The sequence below is a fragment of the Eretmochelys imbricata genome, chromosome 7 (genome assembly GCF_965152235.1).
Source record: "Eretmochelys imbricata isolate rEreImb1 chromosome 7, rEreImb1.hap1, whole genome shotgun sequence".
Taxonomy (NCBI): domain Eukaryota; kingdom Metazoa; phylum Chordata; order Testudines; family Cheloniidae; genus Eretmochelys; species Eretmochelys imbricata.
In genome coordinates this window covers 10,621,579-10,635,975 of record NC_135578.1, presented here as the reverse complement: position 1 = coordinate 10,635,975, position 14,397 = coordinate 10,621,579, and the positions used below count along the sequence as shown (strand labels likewise).

The window sequence follows — 14,397 nt, the reverse complement described above, 5'->3', positions numbered from 1 at the left end:
CCCGGCTCCTCGCCCTCTTTTGCAACTGCGAGCGCTCCCCGCGTGCGGGTCTGTGCGCGCGTGTGTGTGTGTGTTTTTTTCTTTGCACCGAGCCTTGTTGTTTACCCAGCAGGTGGATGTGACGTCAGAGACTCATAACAGCAAAAAATAACAACATCTCCCTCCGCGGGGGTGTTCTTTCTCCCGCCCCCCCCCCCTCACCCCCCAGCCGCGCTTTGCCTCCTTCTTCCTCCCTGTCGCCAAACTCCGGAGTGGCCGCGCAAGGCGCCTGGAGCCCAGCCCGGGAGCGGCGTGGGGGGGGCTGGGAGCCGCGGGCCGGGCCGGCCCTGCCAGGCGCTGGGCTCCCCGGGAAGCTAGTCCCGAGCGGAGGGCTCTATTGTTATTGATTGTGCGGCTGTTGCACGCTGTGCCTGCTGCCCGGGCTCGGCGCATGGGGCTTGCCCGGCTGGAGTGCAGGGAGGGACGGGCAGGCAGACTCACCCGCGCTGGGGGGAGCCCGTAGTGGGCACCGACAGGCCGTCTCCAGCGGGTGAGTTTGGCTTTTCGGCTTTCCCCCTCCACTTTTCAGGCGCCTTCTTGTTTTGTTTCACTTTTCTCCCTGCCTCTCCCCCCCCCCCCAGCCCCCTAACTCCTTCCACCATCCCGCCCTCTCTCCCTCCCCCTCCACGTGCCCCCCTCCCCCTGCCTGCTGGCGGGGGATGCGCGCTGGCCGCCGGTCTGTTTGCATAAATCAGAGCCGATGCAGTGCGAGAGGCGGCGGCTCCTTCACCTCTGGGGCTGGCCGCTGGAGCAGCCCCACCAGCCATCCCCCCGCCCCCGGCGCAGCGCCGGTGCAAGTTGGAGAGGGCTCCGCTGGGGGGAGCGCGGCGGGCAGGGGACGGGGGCAGAGAAGGGAGCTGGTGCGCGGGGAGGACACGCCGCTCCCCTGGCGCTGGAGGGAGCGGGGGGTGGAGGGAGACCAACTTCCCCCCCCCCCCCGTTTCTGCTCTGACTTTGGAAACTTTTTATCCATCATCTTCCCCCCGCCCCGTGAACTACTTCAGCGCACGGGCCCTGGGCGCACACGCCCCTCCGCGCACGCAGGGGCTGGGCTGGGCTCGCCTGCCGCTCGCGCCGGCGGTGCGCTCCCGCGGAGGGGCGCCCCGGGGAGGAGCGCGCGGGCTCCCCTGGGGACCCAGCCAGACGTGGGGGGGCCGGGAGGGGGCACGAAGGAGGGCCCGCTCGGTTCTCCCCAACACCCCCCAGCCCGCGCGCACGCCGGGGGGCTGGCCGCGCCGCTGAGCGTCCCCGGGATTGGGCTCGGCTCTTCCCCGCCAGGCGGCGGGCACGATCCCTGCCCCGCGGTGGGGGAGCTGGGGGGCTCTGGCTGGAGGGGCGCCCGGGCGGCGCGGTTGCAGGCAGGGTGCGGAGAAGCTGGCGGCCAGGGGCTGTCCTCTTCCCCCAGCGCAGCGGGGACCGTGATCTCCCCTGCTACTCCCCCCCAGGCTAATGAGAGAGCAAGTCCGGCCTCTCGCCCTCCGCATCCAGGACCACCTGTTGTCGCTTCCCGAGCACTCAGCCCAGAGGACTCTGCGCCGGAATTGCCGTGTCCCCCCGCCAGTGTAACACACACACAGCATCGTCGCCAGCCTGCCCACCCCCAGCCCCCCCCTTTTTCGGAGATGAAGTGTTTGAATAAACATTTGCAGCTCTAGACCCAACCCTGCCACTTGCCCCGTGGCGCAACTCTTGCAAGCGCAGATCCCCGTTGAATGGTGATGAAGGGAGATTTTTAGATCCTGTTACTACCACGAAGTCCTTAGATCTAGTTCCTGATCCCGTTTCTTGCAAGTGTGTCAAGGCTCCTCGTTTCTCCCCCCCATCCCCCCGCACCCCAAACACAGCACATCTCTTCCCCCTTCCCCTCCCCCTTACCAAACCTGCCTTCTGGAGACTTGTTGAAAGAACCCCTGGTTTCTTCTCGACCGTAGAGCCCAAAGTTTTGCCTGCCGGAGCAGCACCACCCTTTGCTGAGGAGCTGTGTACTGGCGATCATTCGCTCAGAGCCTTTCTCACTGCTATCTCCCGGTAAGTATAGGAAAATCGGCGGAGGCTTTTACATATAAGGATATAAAGGACACCCCCACCCCACCCCGCCACACACACTTCCCCACTCCAAAAGCAAACTCCCAAATAAAGAGAAACCAGGGGAACATCTATCCTAAAAGGTACAGATCAGCTTACAAAAGCTACAGGCTGAAAAGTTTATTTCAGGTCAGTGAAACCGAAGGGGGGAAAGTACATGCTGCAGGTTGTATTAAACATGGAGTTGTCTTTTTTTTTTTTTTTTACAAGAAAACATGGGATCAGAGTTGAGCTAACAGTATAAGTGTTGCTATAAAATACAGTGACATGCCTCCTTTCCCTCCCCCATCCCACTTTATAACTATTAATTATTTCCAACTCGTGTTTAAATGCCATTGCTGGGCTGATTACAAAGTGTATTGATTTTAGCCTGCCTTCATTCTAGGCATTGGTCTTAAAATTTTGCTTTTAGTGAAGCAAAAAACTCCTAAAATGGCACTTATTAAAAACAATATGACTGTCAGTGTCAACTCTTCAGACATCATACTCCTACCAAGCATTTCATTTAATGGCTACAAGAGCTTCTGAATTCTACTTCTATAGAGAGTTCTGGCTTGATCTGTCCTATCCTATCAGAAGTTTAGGGTTTCACTTTTAGTAACTGTTCTGTGAATGAGTAATGTGTACAGTATTTGCACAGTGTGTCTGTACAGTAGATGATTCTGAATCCTTGAGTATTGAATAATTATACATATTTTTAAAAAAATATGTAAATCACAGTTGCTTTAAATTTAGCTTTCTCTGTTCTTATGCATTTGCTTTGGTTATCTGACTTATAAAACATCAGTGTAGCTAATTACATTCTCTTAACTAGGCAGCTAGTTACTTGTAAGTATGTCTTTCAAGAAATGTACTTCTGGTACTCCTTAAGGTAGTAGTTGTCTTTGGTTTAATTTTGTTGGGGGACAGAAGTTGATGTTTGAAGTACTTAATAGTATTTTACAATTTATCTGGTTGAGAAGGCAAATCCTGTGTTTTTCTTCAATGTTAAGCATGAGAGGTTTTCAAATATTTTGAGTTCTACAAGAACAAAGTGGATTTCAAGGAAGAAGTGTATTATGCATCTTTGAAACCAGATTGAGGGGATCAAGGGAAGGAGGGGAAACTTGGACTTTTGGTTTCAAGTTCTCTGTTCTAAATCCCCCTCCCTGCCCCAAATTTTATTTGAACTATTGCACAATTATAGAGAATGAAATGGGGGTGATGGGTGGGAGACGAATCTCCACTAGTCACCATTCAAAAGGTGTCAGCTAAAATCTCATTCCAAAAAGGTATTGTAGCTTTAACATCTTGCATTGGCAGCATTCTTTCCCCTTAGTCTTTGGATTAGTCATTGTATGAGAGAGAGAGAGAGAGAAAAAAATTGCTTTTTTGAAAAAAGTAAAGTAAACAGCCTCCAACAAGTGAACCTTGACAACCCAGATTAAGGAAGGCAGTAGAGATCAAACAAATCTGCTGCTGGGCTGTTGTCAGGAGCTGCCTCACTGAAAGCTCTGGACTATTTGATCAGGCAGCAAGGTTATATGTTCACTTATCCAGAAATGGACCATTACAAATGCTGATCTTTGTTGTGAAATCAAAAGATAACTTTGAGAAAAACATCTATAGTATTTCAATTCAGTGTTTTTCTACCTCTTCAAATTCTGACTTGCAGATTGAGTTAATTAATCAGTCTTTGGGACTGATGTATTCAGTTTTAAGTTGATTTACAGTTTGATTTTATTTATGCTACCTAGAATTATAGAGAAGTTCACTAATGTCATGTTAGCAAAATAATTAAAGTTTTTTTAAGTTCACCTCTGAAGTTTTAGAATCTCTGAATTGTCAGGAAGTGAAGCGTGCGTGTGCAAAGGTGTTGTTCTGATGTGGACTAGAACAATTTCGTTATTTTTTGCCTTATTTTTGGTTTCACTCGGTTCTTGGAATTTAGAAAACAAAAAGGTAATTTTCTAAATATAGCATCAAACAATGAGGTTTCATGTTTTGGCCATGTCCTGATTTTTACAAAAATGTTTTTGTCATGTCCCTTTGAGTCTACTTTATATAAACTTAATAACTGTACTTTTGTTTAAAGAAAATAGTAGTACCAAATGTTAGCATAGAGTATTATGATTTTCTCAAAGTTAAAACAGAAGTATCAACTAATCAAATTAGATTATTTATATTCCTTTAAACCTTTTGTAGGAATCTGTACTCCTCTTCAAACACTTCAGTGTAAACGCTGCAAATCTTATTCACCACCTAGTTTCTTGCTATAAAATATCCTAAAACAATGGAAATAGAGATTTTCAAATTCTTAAGTAAAAAGCTGCTATGTTAATGTACACAGGAAACAACAAGTAAACATGTATTGCATGGTAAAAAAAAACCTCTGTCACTTAAGTATTTCTTTAATTGGCAGTACAGACACACAATAAGCGCTTTTATACTTTTTTTTATAAGCCAAGGTTTCATCACCATGCTGCACAACTTATTGCAAAGCCAGTAGTTTTTTATAGCATATACTTTTTATTGTCTAATTAAAGTATGCATGTTAAACATACACATGTATGCTATTAAGCCATTTTGGGTAATATGTAATGTTTTTTAACAGCTATAAACATTTTCTCCTTAAATCATTTCCACCAGGAATAGTAATAGTAACCCAGCTGGTTTTTATACTGGTAAGAGAAGGAAAAAGAGTTAAGTGAAGAATTGTACATTCAACACTGTCGTGTTTCAAATGTGGCATAATGCTGTTTTATTAGGGAAGATCGCTGTTAAACCAAGTTTAAATTTGCACTAACATCATTATTATGAGAATACTGTAAGCATGTAAGCCTCTCAAATCCATTTTGTTTCATGCTATTGTAAAAATTAAGGGAAAGTTTGGTCATAAACAGCAAGCTTTTTCATGGAATACAGTTAAGTATTTAATATTCTTATAGCTTGTGGCCATTTATATTGATCGTTTGAATTGGATGACAATGTAATTGCTTCATGAAATATTTTTCTGATGTGTGTTGTATGTAAAATTATAGAACATGTGCACTCATGTAGAATGTATATTTATAATATGGTTATTTCAGCAAGTCTGTCCAGTTATTTATATTTTGTGATGGTGCTTTTGTCTTTCTACATTTTTCTCGGAGATGCTTTAATAAAATGTAAATAGATCATATGCTGTCAGAAAATAGTATAAATTTTGTTTACGATTCAGTTGGGTTAAGGTACTTATACTAAAGAAGCTCATTTAACCCCAAGACTTAGCATTAAGTGGTGAGAGGTCTCATGAAGAGCTTCTGCTGCCCTTTGCTCTTATGATAATCTTAAATTACTACAGTTTAATTGCAACTTCAAGGGACTGAGCTGAAATGTTTTATACAGCTGAGAAAGGGTTGGAGAAAACTGCAGCTAGATTTGAACAGGTAGTTGGTTTCCTTTGAACAGAACTGCATTTGTTTAGGCCTTTTCTTACCTTTCTAAATGCATGACGCACTGTAGTTTCATGTAAGGACCTATCAAGTTTGCACAGAAGTAAAAATCCAATAGCAAAACTTGGATCAGACTTCAGTGGGAGCAGGACTGGGCCCTTATAGAAGCAACCGAGCTAATGGGTGAATACATATTTTGCACATTGTCAATATTTAAATATATATGTGCATTTAAGAAAAGATCAGAACCACTCCCCAAAAGATTTTTGCTGTCTGTTTCTCATAATCACTTCCATAAGAGAGAGGTTCTTTTGGGGAAAAAAGTTTTTTAAAAACCTGAAGGAAATAATGACTGGTTTCAGTATTAAGGTAGTGACAAAAAATAAAAATGGAAAAACGACAATTATGGCTTGCACTCTGTCTGTACTGCAGCTCATTCCATTTATGACTAGGCACTGCAAGTGTCTCAGACGAATATAACTTGCTATCTCCCACATGTGTCACAATACTTATTAAATGAGTAGTCAAAGACACTCATTAAATGAGTGGGTCAAATTTGTAGACATTTTGCATTGGACTCTTGCAGCATATTTGCAGTAAAGGCAGTTATTCTCATAGACTCTGACCCAGCAAAGCACTCAACCTCAAGCTTGTGCATAACTTAAGCACTAGTGGTCCTGTTGCCTTCACGTGCTTAAAGTTATACACATGCTTAAGAGCTTATTTGGATCCTGGCCATAGTGAAATTAAATCATGATTTGAATTGTTTTGTTAGCTGAATGCTTTTCATGTGTCTTACTGCAGTAGGAAATTAACAAGATTGGCTGTCTGTAGAATTCTTCTCTTTTGCCTTAACTAAAGCACTTGCTGTCAGTCTACTGATCTCATAAACTACTATATAGCTTGATTCCCATAGCTATTACTGTGTTGGTAATTGCAGCTACAATAGGTAATAAGATGATGTCGCTGGGTATTCGGTATGGAGGAAGTAGAATGGAATAAACAATACAGTAATCAGGAAAGACTTAATTATACAAACTTTATAGTTTCATTATTGTTTTTATTAATTCAGATTTTTTTGGTGTTCAAAGATTTAAGGGTCTGCTTCATTTTTAGAAGATCAGACACATTGATTGGAATGTCTTGAGTACTTTAACATCCTTTCTTTGTCTTACTCTTCTTAAACCAACCTAATCACAGAAAAAATTAGCTTGCAGATTTCTCTACAAGTGTACTCTAGGGTTTTGTCTTTCTAGTCTCCTGGCACCAATCTCCTATATACCTGAAGTGCACAGTATTGTGTATAACAGGGTGTGTGTGTGGCATATACTCAGAGTAAGCTGGATAATTATTTACTCAGTCCTGTTCTGAAAATGAAGATAATGTTCCATAAACAACTGAGAATACAGAAAAGCCTGAACAAAACCAGCTACTGTTCAGAAAGAACCTAGTACCTGAGTAGAACTAAGTGATTTCCCCCCCACTGCGCACACACTGACCCCTCCTTATGCTATTCAAAAAAATCTCAATTTTTAGTGCCTTGAAATTGCAATTAAGTTGTAGTAATTTAAGATTATTGCAAGAGTGCAAAGGGCAATAGAAGCTCTTTAGAAGTCTCATCTCAACACTTAATGCTACTCAGTCATGGGGTTAAATGAGTTTCCTCAATGTAAGTACTTAAAGTAACTAAATCGTAAACAAAATTTATTCTATATTCTGACAACTAATAATCTATTTAAATTACATTAAAGTATGAGTGTGAAAATTTAATTAAATATAGAAGTACTGTCAAGCCCTGTAAATATCTTGACAGATATACTGAAATGGAAGCCATATCATGAAATATTTACTTACGTCTGGTGTGTTACAATATTTCAGGGAATGCTTTTCGGAAAACTAATTGTAGGCCTTTCCCAGTCCCCTGTATGGTGGGAATGGTCTCAGAAAATAATATGAATGAATAGAAAACTTTATTCAAATGATCCTCAAGTGTATTGTTTACTGTTAATCAGTCTTTCCATACGGTACTTGTCATTGTTATGTTTTTTATTACAAGTGCCTATTTCCTCAATAAGTTAGCCTGTTAATTCAAATGTCTGTTTTAACAAAGTTTACATCTTATGCGATGGAATAATATTTCATAGTGTTCAAGGTGTGATGGTTGCATAATTTTTAAGTCTACTTTCTTCTGTCTTTGAAGAGGATCGAAATGGCTCAGAGCACAGCAACGCAGTAAATGCTGTTATTACTGTTGTTGGTTTAATTGATTTTTTTCAGATAGAAAATGTTTTTTTCTAAAATATATGAAACCATTTTGTGTTGTGTGTATTTAAATACACATGCCTGATTGTCCCCTCTCATGCCTGTAAATCAGGAGTGGAGAATCGTGCCTGTGTTCTGTGCCAGCATGTGGGAAAGTTGAGTTTGGGTGAAACTCCTGCGCTCCTTAGCTCCTTAAGGCTTTGTTGGGCTGTAAGTGTTGCCAAGGTAATGCTATCCTCCCTATAGGGAGGATGCAGCATGAGTCTTGCTTTCTCATGCCTTGGTGACTGGTCGAAGGATTGGTCGGGCAGTCTGAGCAGCAGACTGCTTGCTCTCCCAGGCTCTGAGCAAGTGCTTTGATCTTGGCAGCTGAGTCACGGGAGGGAGGATTAAGACCTGTGAAGAGGGAGGGGAAAGAAATGTGGACTAGAATAGAATAGTCTGTTCAAAACTCTGGAACTTCATGTGGCCTGGCTCATATCCTAACTCATGGAAGTGGTGTGTGATGGGTGAGGAGTGAATGCTTTCCTTTGGCAACCATTCTTGTCTGGGCAGTGGGTTGAGGGGATAGTCCATGCTCCGGTGGCGTTGGCTTCTCTGCTGCTAAAACAGAAAGTCAAACAAAAGGTGGCCTAGTTGGGCAAGTTGATTTGGAGCCACTAACATACTTATTAGTTTCGCCCCTAGAATCCAGACATTTCCTTTCATGTTGTGTCTTGGTTTGAGCTGTGCTTCCCAATTAGTTTTGTCATGTTGTTGCTAGCAATTAGGGTCAAATGTCTTTCCTTGGGCTCTCTACTTTTCTTCTCAGTATCCCTCCCCCGGGTTTGTAATACAAGCTGTTTATTCATTAATTAGTAGATTAAGCATATTAACACATCAGTAAACGAAAGCAGTCATACTTCCCAAGGCATCTTGGGAAACCCTCTGTAGTTTTATGTGATTGGACATGCAGTATTACTGGTTTAGAACGCAGAGCCAATGATGGCAAAGTGTTTTTAGGAGAGAAATAGAGTGAGCATGAAAGTAAGTAGAATGTCATGTCTCTATTAAAAAGATTGCAATAAGGGAAGATAAAATGGTGAGGAGGTTTGATTACATGGTCAGAGCTTCAGATAATTATGAAAATCAACCTGTTCAGCATCCCTTTCCCTCTCAACAAAACCAAACCAGACCTACTTTCCAATGCAATAAATGTTGGGGGGGGGGGGGGGGCGGGCCTTCACATTATCTGGTTGAAAAGGTGCAGTTTTCAACAGTGCCAGAGGGTATGTCTACCCAGCAATTAGACATCTGCCGCTGGCCTGTGCCAGCTGACGTGGGCTGCAGTGTAGACGTTCAGGCTTGGTCTGCAGCCCAAGCTCTGGGACCCTTCCATCTTGCAGTTACACAGCCCCTTAGACAAAGTCACTGGCATGGGCCAGCCAAAGGTTTTTAATTGCAGTGTTTGGTGTCTAACTCTTTTAGGAGATACCTATCTCTTTGTAGAAGCTTTTGAAAATTCCATCCTGAGACCAAAATACCCTTCCCTCACAATCTTTTAAAATACATACCTCATTTCTATACAAGTTCAGTGTAGCCTTACCCAGTACTTGCTGTAAAGGTTATTCATGTTCTTCAATACTCACTCCAGAATAACAGCATTTTTTCTCCTTTTAAATTTATTTTTAAGGTCATCACAATTAATACTTCATTCAGATCGGAGGCAAGATTCAAGCTGACCCACAGTGCTGGGCTACCTCTTTGTTTTAGATCTCAAGGCTGTGCATGTCTGGAATGTAGCACTTGATTTCACAACAACAACAAAACCGCGATGCAGATATTTGTGTCAAGATGTTCGAGTGCCTTTCTGATTACGAGGCTGAGTAAAATGGAAAATAAAACTGATGAAGGGAGGGGAGGCAGCAGAACAGAGGAGGAGCAGTGTTAACGTCACTGCTTCTTCAATGTAACTTGCAGTGTAATATTAAATTTCTGCCTTCTTTGTTGAAAGAATGTTAATCATTTCATTAAGAAGAATTAAGTAATTAACTGATATATCTTTAGGAAGCAGCCACAGACCTTTTTTTAAAAAAGCATCTTATTAATTAAATACTGTCGTTAGGAAGTTTACCACTTATTTTACTACTACCAAAGGGTAACTAAGGATATGTCTATGCCGCATTTACAGCCCCATGGCTGGCATGTGCTAACTGACTCAGGTTCAGGGTGTTCAAGCTCGGGCCTGAGCTCTGGGCCCCCTCCTCCCCTCGCAGGGTCCTAGAACCTGGGATCCAGTCTGAGCTCAAGTGTCTACACCGCAGTTAAAAAACTCCTTAGTCTAAGCATAGTAAGCCCGAGTCAGCTGGCACAGGCCAGCTGCAGGTGTCTTATTGCAGTGTAGACATACCCTAAATAGGCAAGCGAGAAGACCTTCAAAGTTACTTATTACTATGTTGCTGGCATAGTAATAAATAACTTTTTTTGTAATTTAAAATATGATATTCTAATAGAAAATATAACCTGCAATTAAGAGATTTTTCTGGCTTTTGTCAGCTGTGGTGTTGCAGACCTTATTTTCAGAGTGCTCTGTTTGGGATTAAGAAGTTGAAAATCTTAAAATTTTCACCTTGGTATTTTTTTAAAATAATGGCTTCTTTGTTACAGTGATAAGCTAGTTGATAGTGAGTCGTAAACTCTGTCTTCTTTGACAGTAAGATGAACTTTTGTTAGCTGTAGAATCAACTCATTTTGTTTTTTAGGACTCCATTCCCACACTCTGTACTCAGGAAGAAGTCCCACTGAAGTCAGTGGTCTAAATCCTACCCTTCCTCTGGTGCAGAAGTCCTCTTTAAAGCAGTTTACATGCTGTGGTTATGCTATGCGTGATGGGGGATAGCTGTGCAGAGAGACTCTGGGCACCATGTGCACTATAGAGGAAGGCTCAACAATAGCTGTTTCTACAGTGATTTAGCCTAGAGCAAGGTAGGGTGAAACAGATGTGCGGCAGTGGCATGGCCAGTGAGCTTGCTAAGTTGGTGAATCACTTGTCAAGACCAAACTGGTGGGTGGAGAAAATGGTGAAAATATTCTTCACTACATTTTGTCAAGTATCAGGGGGTAGCCGTGGTAGTCTGTGGCTGGCTCACTACAAAAGCAACTTGGAATTGACACCACCTCCTCAATTGCTGGGAGTGAACTACATCAACCCTGATTGTATTGGTCGTGTCAACACTGGTTCTCTGCTTACGAGGTAACTCCCTTCTTATCATGTGTCAGTATAATAATGCCTGCATCTGTAATTTTCACTCCATGCATCTGACGAAGTGGGTTTTACCCCAAAAGCTTATGCCCAAATAAATCTGTTGGCCTTTAAGGTGCCACCGGACTCCTTGTTGTTGTTCACTACATTTGTGTATCAAAACTTCTGTTTTATTGTTTTGTAAATTGACCGGCTCTAAGCAAGCTGTGTTTGCAGGAGGAACAGTGTTTGGGGGTATCTGTGCTAGTGTACTGTACCTTGTATCCCTGCAGGTGTCCTCTACTCAGGATTGGGCCACCTGGGAGATCTGTTACCTCTGTGCAGGGTGTGGTGCTAGTTTGTCAGATTGCTATAGTTTCTTTTCTGATGACAACTGTTTCTAATATCCTGGACAGTGGGACTGAAATTTGACACAAGCTTGAATTCATCTCGAGCCAGATAAATCACATAATGTAGTAGCAGCTGTTATATTAGTATTGGTACGGTCTACTTCCATAACTGCGCTTCTTCCAAAAGAGAGGGCTTCTTTTCTTTTACCTTAAGACAATGTAATGCAAGCTCTTTGTCAGTATATAATAGATTTTTAACAGAGTGGGTGAACTTTGTAAGTAGGTGCATTTCAGTGCATGGGATATATAGAGACAGGGCTGGATTCTGTTCCCAGTTACAATGGCGTAAGCCCAAAGGATCTCCATTTAAATCACTTACACTATTCTGATTTAAGTGAGAGCAGAATTTGGCCAACAGCCGTGATGCAAGTACAAAATACAAATGATAAAAAAGTACTTGGTCTGTATACTGTGGTCTGTATGTCTCTTTGTGGAACTCTGACTTCATTGGCGTTATGTCAGCAATGGCCCAGTAAGTTTTGTGATATTAACATAATTACTTTTTTCTAAAACCAAATACTTGTGACAGAAGCCCAGTCCTGCTCCCACTGAAGCAAAACTCCCTATTGATTTAAATGGGGGCAGGATAAGGCTCTCTGAAATTGTCCATGGTAAATCTCATTTGTCAGTCATAAACTATGCTCCTGTTCATTAACATTGACAGTGTACTCAGATGTTTTGTTTAAACATTTTAAAAGTGAACTGTGTATTTTCTAACAAATCATTACTTGCTATTCAGAATGCTCTGAACAAAGAATGTGTTAAAAGCATGCAGCCCAGTTATGGTTAGTACAGGTAATTTATAATTGTACTGTAGGTAATACATTTGTGTGTTTGTTCTTTTGTTTGTTTGGTTTTTTTGAGCATCTGTTGTAAAAAACAGTTATCTTCCTTCACAGGACTGATTTTTGGTATTTTAAATCTTTCATGTTTAGTAACAGGATCTTGTTGAGATTCAGACATTCGCCTCAATACAATTCAGTTGGTGTTGTAACTTGTTGTGATGGAATCCACCCCTGTATTAACACCCTACACACTATTGTAATAATCTCTGTACAAGGTATATCATTTGAAAATTCATAATTTGGTGGTCAACATTGTCCTGATAAAATGTGTGGCGACACTGACTGTGAAGTTATGAGATTCCCATGTATGATGATGATGATGACACGTTCCAAAGCCCTGCCCAAGCAGAAGTTGGCAGACGGGTCTGTCCTAAACAAAGGAATGTGTGCTCTGCTTAATTTGCATTTAAGCAGTAAACGGAGTCATCAAGCAGGATGGGGAGAAAAAAGAAAGCTCAAAGAGGTGAAAAAACCAGCAGGGAACATACTTGCTTGTAGACTGTCTCTTGGTTCTCAGCTGGATATGTTTTTTTTAAGAGGGGGATTGGAACTAAAAAGCAGGGGCAAACACACCAACGCACTTCCTCTCTTTCCCTGTGTGTCTCTGGTATTGCACCAAAGAAGACAAAGGAAAACGGCCGTTGGATTTGGGGGCGGGAGGATCCTGACCTGAAAGTTTGGTCACTAATCTGCTGGAGCATGTGGTGAGAAAGTTTGCTTTGCAACTAAGATAGTTTAAGTAGGTATTAGTAAGTGTTCTATCTATCTCTCTTTTTTTATAATTTTTTACTTTTATGCCTCATTACTAGTACTCAAAATCTTTTTGTAGTAAACCAACTTTTTTTTATTGTTTCTAATCCAGTGAGTTTAAGTTGAAGTGTCTGGATAATTCTATTTAAGGTAATAAAATGGCATATTATTCCCTTAGAGGAATAACAGACTTAAAATATTTCTACTGTCCAGGAGAGGGCTGGGCAGTACAGGACAGACATTTCTGGCGGAAGATTTGGGATGGGGAGTAGGTTGGGGTCATCCTGCAGTGTAACTAAGGCTAGTGAGAGCCAGGGTGTAACTGGCAGGCTGCAGTACAGACACTCAGGGTGTGGCTGGCATGCTGGAAGGCTGTTTGTGGGTAGCCCACGTGGGAGCTACTAGAGCAAGTCATTGCAAGGCACCCAAGGTTGCAGGGCAGGGGTGACTCAGTCCCCCCATTGGTCTGAATTGTGCCCTATTACGTCACACTTGTATATCTGTTCTGTTTTCACTGCTGAAAAAACAGTATCTACCATGCTTAAATTTTTTTTTAACAAGCTGAAATGCAATATAGTATCTGTGAAGTAAACTTAAAAATATTAAGCCAGTTCAACATATTTCTACTATTTAAAAGTCAAATTGGAGGAGACTCGATATCCTATTTATTTTAAAGATTTGCTTGAATACACACTTCCCAGAAAAGGGTGCTTGGCCGGTTTAAGTGGCTTACTGAGGGCTTTTTTTTTTTTTTAATGCTTTACATTTGCTTATAAATTCTTGCCATGCTTAAGCAAACTATTGGAAATAGAAATTTATTAACTAGGGTTTTTAGGGAGTATAATAGATAGACTCACTCTCTCACCCATGTAAACTCGTCAGTCTGAACAATCTGAAAAATAGTAGATACAGTCTTCTAGCTCTGTTATCAAACTTGCTGCATAAGCCAGAGTTTATGCACTGTGATGATGCTAATGACCAACAGAACCAATGATGCATGACTAGAGGAAATCAGTGGTATAATCTGTGAAAGTTATCAGTTTTTTGTCATTAAATATTAGTGATAAATAATACACTTCATTTTGAGTAGATAGAACATATTTAATTCTGATGTACAGAGTTTCCAATTTAATAAGGGTCATTGCTGAGTGAAATGATAATCTTTTGTAATTTAAAAGGAAAGATAAAATGCATTTCTTTCAGCATAATCCACTGGCTCTGGCCATCCAGTAATGTTTGTCTTGACTGGCCTGTGATTGCTAGATAGTGTGTATTTTTTGTGCAGCAACTTGGCTTGGCTGTGGTGTGCTTTTTTTTTTGTTTTGTTTTGTTTTTTTTAATGTAAGCGTCTAGTTTGTTTGAGCCACACAAAA

The 14,397-nt window shown here is 41.9% G+C and overlaps 1 protein-coding gene across 9 annotated transcripts in view; it reads left to right on the top strand.

Moving 5' to 3' along the window:
- The first annotated feature begins 217 nt into the window (after positions 1-217).
- The window catches only part of FOXP1 (forkhead box P1), a 495,960-nt gene continuing 481,780 nt past the window's right edge, over positions 218-14,397 (top strand). For 8 of the 9 annotated variants that reach the window (XM_077820967.1, XM_077820966.1, XM_077820965.1 and 5 more), the window contains exons 1-2: positions 218-529; positions 1,971-2,067. The gene's annotated coding sequence lies outside the window, so the exon portion shown is untranslated. The remainder of the gene's footprint in view (positions 530-1,970; positions 2,068-14,397) is intronic. The other variant, XM_077820968.1, reaches the window with a different exon arrangement.